Genomic DNA, 6877 nt, shown 5'->3' on the forward strand with positions numbered 1-6877 from the left:
GTCTCTCTGAAATTTGCCACTATCCCACTTGACTGTGGCATTCTTCTGGAAGCGCACTGACTAGAGCGGACGCAGGCCTCCTCTGCTTGGATGATCTTCCTCCACGAAGCACTTGGGATTTCATCCTCGCACCATCCTGCATCCCAGGTTAACTTGATGCCATGATCGCCTTGGCATCACACTCTCAGGATCGCTGGCCTCTTTCCTTCGTCCTCTAGTCCCTGAAGACTTGAACGTCCTCGCCAGTCTGGAGGAAGCATCCCACCTCCTTTCCTGGGGACTTTGGAGGGTGGAGGGGTCTCTAGGGGAAGAGAAAAGGGAGGGTTCCTGCAGGGAAATATATACAGCCCACTCATCCCATGAAACCTCCTCCCTCTGTGGTGATGAAATGGGGTACCTGCCTGAGGCAGCTGGAGCCACTTGGCTAACAGCTGGCAAGGCTATGCCAAAAAGTGTAGCTCCCAGATATCCTCAGGCAGAATGGAGGAGCAGATTTCTCTCACGCTGGACACCAACAGAACTGGTTATCCAAGGACATGTTCCAAATATCCTCTACCTTCCTCCAAGTGACGTAGAAATTCTGTTGCTCTGGCCCCGGCAACCGAGAGAGTCCTGACTAGGACAAGCCACCAGCGCACAGTGTCACACTTACTCCTGCAAAACAGTAACTGTCATCATCATTGCTCATCCGCCGGAGCAGCAAACTGTGACAAGCAAGGTACCGCTGACCCCCAGCCTCTCTCAGTGGACTTTCAGTGGACTCCTTTGTCCTTGCCACACTCACCAGCCATCGACGCTGAGCCTGCCTGTCTTGTGACAATGGCGGGTCATGCCTCCAAGTCATGAATATTCTGCTAGGCAGATCTCCTTCGCCCTAACCACCCCTGCTTGAATTCAAGCAGCTACCGGCAGATGATCTCCTTCACGTCCATCTCGACTCTGGAGCGAAAAGCCTGCAAATATTTGCACAGTCTCCTTTGTCTGTGGACTTATAAGGACTGCTTTCTGTGTGTGCCCACCACCACCCCCAACTGCCATGGGGTGCCTAGTCTAGGGCAGGGCCTGAGCTAACAAATGTCCTTGCCAGGGGGGGGGGGTCCTTCCTAGGGAGAGAGACAGGCTGCTTTATTTGAACCAGTTTCTACAATGCAAAGGCCTGGAGTGCCCACAATTCTGTCTTATAGCCAAATTTATTCCCCCCACAAAATATTTCTGTGCTGCCCACCAAAATGTTCAGATGAGCAATATTGTTTCAAAATTCTCCTCACCATGGGTTTTGTTTCTCTGGTTAGAACAAGGATGTTCACATACTACAGGAATTTGGAGAACTACTAAGTGCTCAAAAATAAAGGTTAAGTTAGAAATTATTCAGGATAGATTGCTGTCGATTCAGAGAGCATTAGAATGACTGACATATTTATATTAAAACGGAAATTGTCCTTTCTCCCCTACATCTGCAACTCCAGCACCTGGGAGAGATAAACATCTTGCAAAAGGCCCTGTCTTAGGGGCCTGCAGAGCTGCCCGTCCTAACACAAGCCCATGTTTTAGACAGGCAGTCCGCTCCCAGCTCCAGGGTGGTCTGTTCTCATTTATGCATGCATGACTCTTTCCCCTACTGCTGGCTGTGAGCCCTTCCCCCACCCCGACAGGCTTATTACAAAAGCCCCTTCCCACTCCCGAGAGCAACCAGGGAGGGCGAACTCATTTTCCCATCTATCTGGGTGAAATTTAATTATAAAGTCAAATCTAGAAGAACAGAACACAAAATAACCACATTAAATAAAAATAAAAAGAGGACTCTGAAGCTGACCTTGAGCCAAAAGGAAAAAAAAATCACAAAAAATTTAGAGTAATTCAATGAATCACAGATCTAAATATTCATTTTTGTCCTCTAAACTCAGCCCAGCAGAAAGATGTTTCTAAGGACAAAAGAAACAAGCATTAGAGGAACGCATACAAATCACATTTAGAAATCATAAAAGGACGAGGGCTGGGCAAGCCTTTGATCTAAAACAGTGCCTAGAATAGAGTAAGCAGCACTTTATAAATGCTGGGTGAGTGGACAGAGGGACCAAGAGTCCAGCCTTCTTATTGTACAGTAAGAAGCAAATCAGAAAGGAGATGAGGGACCCAGCAGGGATTTCCGCAGTTGATGGTGACGTGAACTCCAACAACTGGAGCTGAGGGTCTGTGAGAAAGGGTCCTGGGTAGGACCATAGACTTTCTCTTAGGGCCCACAGCAGCAAGATGGAAGCTAAAACAATTAAAATTCTGAAAGTCTTTGCCAATTCATGCAGAAGTCTGTGGCCAAAGAAGAGCAGAGGCTTGCCCCCACATCACCCACAAAGTGAGATACTAAGGTAGTGAGGGCTAGAATCCGGGTCCTCTAGACATTTCAGGGCCCACCAGGGCTTCTAGAATGAGAGAAAAGAAAAGCAACCCAGCAGCAGCTCCACAGAGGACCCAAGCAAATTTGAGTCAAAGCTTTTTACAACCCGCATTCAAAGCCACTGTGTGTCCAGGTCATTCTATGGGTGAGCACTGGCTGAGTTGTGTTCTGACATCCTTTGACTCCAGCCCAGGCTTCTCTGCTGAGCAGTGGACCAGAATGTGCGATTGTTTATTCAGTGACTACATTAGATTCGTAAAGCACCACAGACCCTCGTGTCCAGAGCTGCACTGGTGTTCCCTGTCCAATGGGATAGCATCCCTGTCACCTTCCTGGTCTGTGTATTAGAAACATGTGTGTCATGGTTGGATTATGAACTATTGCCACAAAAGGCTCATGCGCTCATGTCCCCAGTTGGTATTGATGGGTGATTAGATCATAGGGGTCTAATGTTATCAATGATTAACCCACTGATAAGTCCATTATCGAATGGGCTATTAGGAGGTGGGCCTTAGTTGAATGAAATATGCCACTGAGGTGTGACTTCGAAAGATGTATTTTTTCCTTCGACTGTTCTTGCTCTCTTTGCTTCCTGGCCACCATGGGGCAGGCAACTTGATTCTACTGTGTCCTTCTGCCCTGACCTTCACTCCTGGTCATGACCCAGAAACAATGACCAGCCAGCCATGGGCTGAAACCTCAAACCTCGGAACTCATGAGCATTTCTCCCCTTAAGTTCTTTAAAATTTCTTCCCTTAAGTTTTTTTTTTTTAAATTACATCTCCCCAGGAACAGAGCCACACAAAAGGAGCTTAATGGATAATTCTAGTAGCATCAATGTTATTAGAAAAGTGAGAAGCCTCCCTCGCCCCACTGTCAAAAGTGGTTAACCCAGCAAGGGTCCATATTCCCTAAGCCTCTCCAATTTGTGACATGACTCTGCCCAACCCCTAGACATTCCTGAGTCCCACTGGCCAATCACATGGCCTGGTGAAGTTGAGCTCCCACAGATGGGATGAGAAACAGTTGCCACCTGTGCCAGGATGAAAAGATAGAGGCCATCTTGGCCAAGCATCTTTGCTAGCTCAGTTTGTGTTCTAACACACTCTTTTTGCTGGAGGGACTTTCACTTTGTGTGTTCCCTTGTGCCACACAGAAATTACTCTTTTCCAACAATATGAGGGCTCATCCTGGATTTCAGATCCCTCTGGCACAGAGTGTTTGGATCCCGTCCCTTAGTGTCCCAGGCCTTGTTGTCCTGGCTCCCAGGTGAACTACACTCTTTTAGATCAGTAATGATCCCAGAATTGAATATTTCTCTACATCAACAGAAAAAAGGGCCCCAAGAAAATACCAAGGAGACAGGCTAAGTCTTGTGGACAAGGCCAAAAACAGCGAAGTCCCCCTTGGTGTCTAGTCACCCTAGAAAAAAGGGAATGACTCACAAAGCAAATGTAGAATCCTGTTCCGTAGCTCGGTCAGTATCTTTCTTTGGTGACTTCTGATAAGCTCGTTCTTAGAAGTACCTAACACAGGCCACCACCCCACAAAGGAATCCATCAGAGATTGACTAAGCATTGGAAGGCGGAGTGAGGGAACCCTTCATTATGGGGATTGAGATTCTCTGATTGGTTACCACTCATGAAACCAGGATGGGAAACAATTTAGCGAAAAAGAGAAGCAGGTTCCTTTGGATAGTGCAGAACCAAGTCCTCTGGCTGGCCCAGGGGCTCCCCCAACCTGATGACTATACACACCACTCCTGCTTTTAAGGAGAGATTGAGCAATGCAGGAGAGACCTCCGAAACCCAAACTCAACACCCTGTCTATGTCAATGCCACTCTTGGGACACAGATTCTCTCTTCTTGCCCTCTCCACACTGTTCCCTTAGAGAGCCTGGGACACTTTCAATCTAGTTTAGAGGAAGAGAGAACAACCACGCCCTTGGTATGGTTAGGACTTACACTGCGGTAGGTAGAGCGTATGGTGCCGTGGCAGTTACCTTTCTAGTTACACAAAAGCAGCACGCAAGGCTACCAATGTTTTAAATCAGGGTTAACTACTTTTAACAAGTTGGTTTATAAGGGTCTAAAAATCCTGCCAACACAGAAGGCCACAGATTTGTCTCGTCTCAGCCCATCCCACCTTTGGGTGGGACAAAATGATACCAAGGTCACGTCCCCATTGTCTTAATGTGTTCCCAGAGCAACAGCGCCACCTATGGGCAGCAGGTACATGATGGGTTTCATTCCTTTCGTTTTTCCCTTGGGTTCCCTTTCCTAGCAACTGCCTGTATCTATGAGAGGAGAGAACAAAACCGGATCTTGGCATTCACTATTTACAATTTGTGGTAAGACATATGGACTCCCTTTTTGGAGGTTGAAACCCTGGAATTCCTTCCTCTGTTTGTTTTGCTCTTGTTCAGTCCAAAATACCAAAGCCACATGGACTATCTCCTCCTAGATCCACGCTAACCTAACACAGGTGTTTGTTTTAAAGAAAAGGGGACAAATGTCCATAATCTGTGAGACAAGCGGATCCCATAGGGACTTGTTTCCTGATGGGGGTGGGTGGGCCCTTTTCTCATGGATCTGAGTTTATCACCATCAAAAAGTAACCATGTGGCCTCATCAAGGTGGAGACAGCCCTGTGGTTTGGCTGCCATCTTGGTGAGTGATGCCATCAAGATGGCAATAAAAATATCAGTTGCCCCCATCTTGATAGCAGCATCATCAAAACGCAGATGACCAAATGATTTCAGCACACTTAAAACCGCTTCCCACTACTACTGAGCCCTCAGGCAGTCACCTCCAGCCCTAGAATTTCCTGTGCCATGTCCCAGTCCTCTTCTCCTCCCCCGCCACCTTCCTGGATGCCTGACAATCAAGGAAACGGGAGACACAGAGGTGACACTAGCTGGGACTCTCTTGCCAGTGGCAAGGTCAATGCATTTTTAAGTCAGACTAGGGAGGTGATATTAGACCTCCAGAGTGGGGTGTTTGGATTTGGTCTGATTTTGACACATTATTTTGCATGGACACATTTACTGGTTTTGGGAGGAGACGTAAGACTTTCCCCTGCTATGTGCCTCTAACGCTAGCCAGCTACCAAAGGCAGCTGACCCTGAAATGGCTGGACTTGGAAAGCTCCTGTGAATTTGCATCAGCCCAGGAAGAGCACGGAAAAGCACAGATCCCAACTGGCACCCAAAGGGTAGATTGCCAGGTGCTGGACAAGCCGCTGCCAGCGGGCAGCTCCCACAGGTGGAGGCGCAGAGAATCCAGCCTGTTGGGCGGGAGGCTGGAGATGCAGATGGATGGTGGTGGGTACCGATGCCTGCTCTTCCTGCCTGGCAGCCCCAAGCCTACTTTCCTGACTGAGAGTAGATATTCTTCTTCCCAGAGACTCCTTTGCTCCACGTTTGCTGTCTGCTTCTGTTTCTCCACACCAGGCACTGGGCACCTTGCTTTTGTTTTGCCTTCCCACTTACAATGGCATGGACGGGCTAAGGAAGAAAGGTTGACACCATCCCTTTCCAAGATGGGGCCTCGTTAGCTGAGCTCTGCTGGAGGTTGCCGACATCACCTGGATGACGGTTTACTGTGCATTTCTGCCTTCTCTCTGTCTGCTACTTGCATTCATTCAAAACCAAAAGCGCACCATTCTCTGGACTGTGCAAGGCAACCGAGACTTTCGACTGTTCTGTTTTAAGGTGGTATTGCACCCTTTAAGCCTCTAAGCCAGTGGTTCTCAACCTTCCTAATGCTGTGACCCTTTAGTGACAGTTCCTCATGTGGTGGTGACCCCAAGCATAAAGTTATTTTCGTTGTTACTTCATAACCGTAATTTTGCTACTGCTACACATTGTCACGTAAATGTTTTTGGAGATGGAGGGTTGTGACACACAGGTTGAGAACCACTGCAAATCCAACCAATCACCAGCTCACAACACCGGCTGTGCCTGCTTATAGACCATTGTCACAGCTGACCTTGTTGATTATTAAGATTATGGTGTCTGAAATGTTTTTTTTCCCAGAATGGAAAAAAAAAAAAACTGAAAAGTTTGATGCAAGCTACGAAGGTCTGGGCAAGGGACATGAAGGTATATGAAAGATGAGACTTTATGTACAATAGTAAAACATCCAAGGTTGCTGGCGAAACTCTGCTTAGATGTATGTCTAATCAATGTTTATTTTAAAGTGTTGGATTTCGCCCCAACTTTATCTAAGTGTGTCACAGTAGTTAAAAGTACCAGGCTGGTGTAGTTGACCTTCTGGGTGTTCAGTAGCCATATTTGGAGGCCTATACTGATTGGTTGGAGAGATTAAAAGGGGAGAATATTTTCCCCTCGTTCTCCAAAGACAACTATGTTCCAGGGGACTGTGGGACATCTATAAAATGTCCTGCAAGTGTTCAAGAAGTTCATGAAGATCCCAGGTCTATCCAAGGTCATGCAAGGCCATGGACTCATCCTCATGTAGATGG

This window comes from Peromyscus maniculatus, chromosome 7 (genome assembly GCF_049852395.1).
Source record: "Peromyscus maniculatus bairdii isolate BWxNUB_F1_BW_parent chromosome 7, HU_Pman_BW_mat_3.1, whole genome shotgun sequence".
Taxonomy (NCBI): domain Eukaryota; kingdom Metazoa; phylum Chordata; class Mammalia; order Rodentia; family Cricetidae; genus Peromyscus; species Peromyscus maniculatus.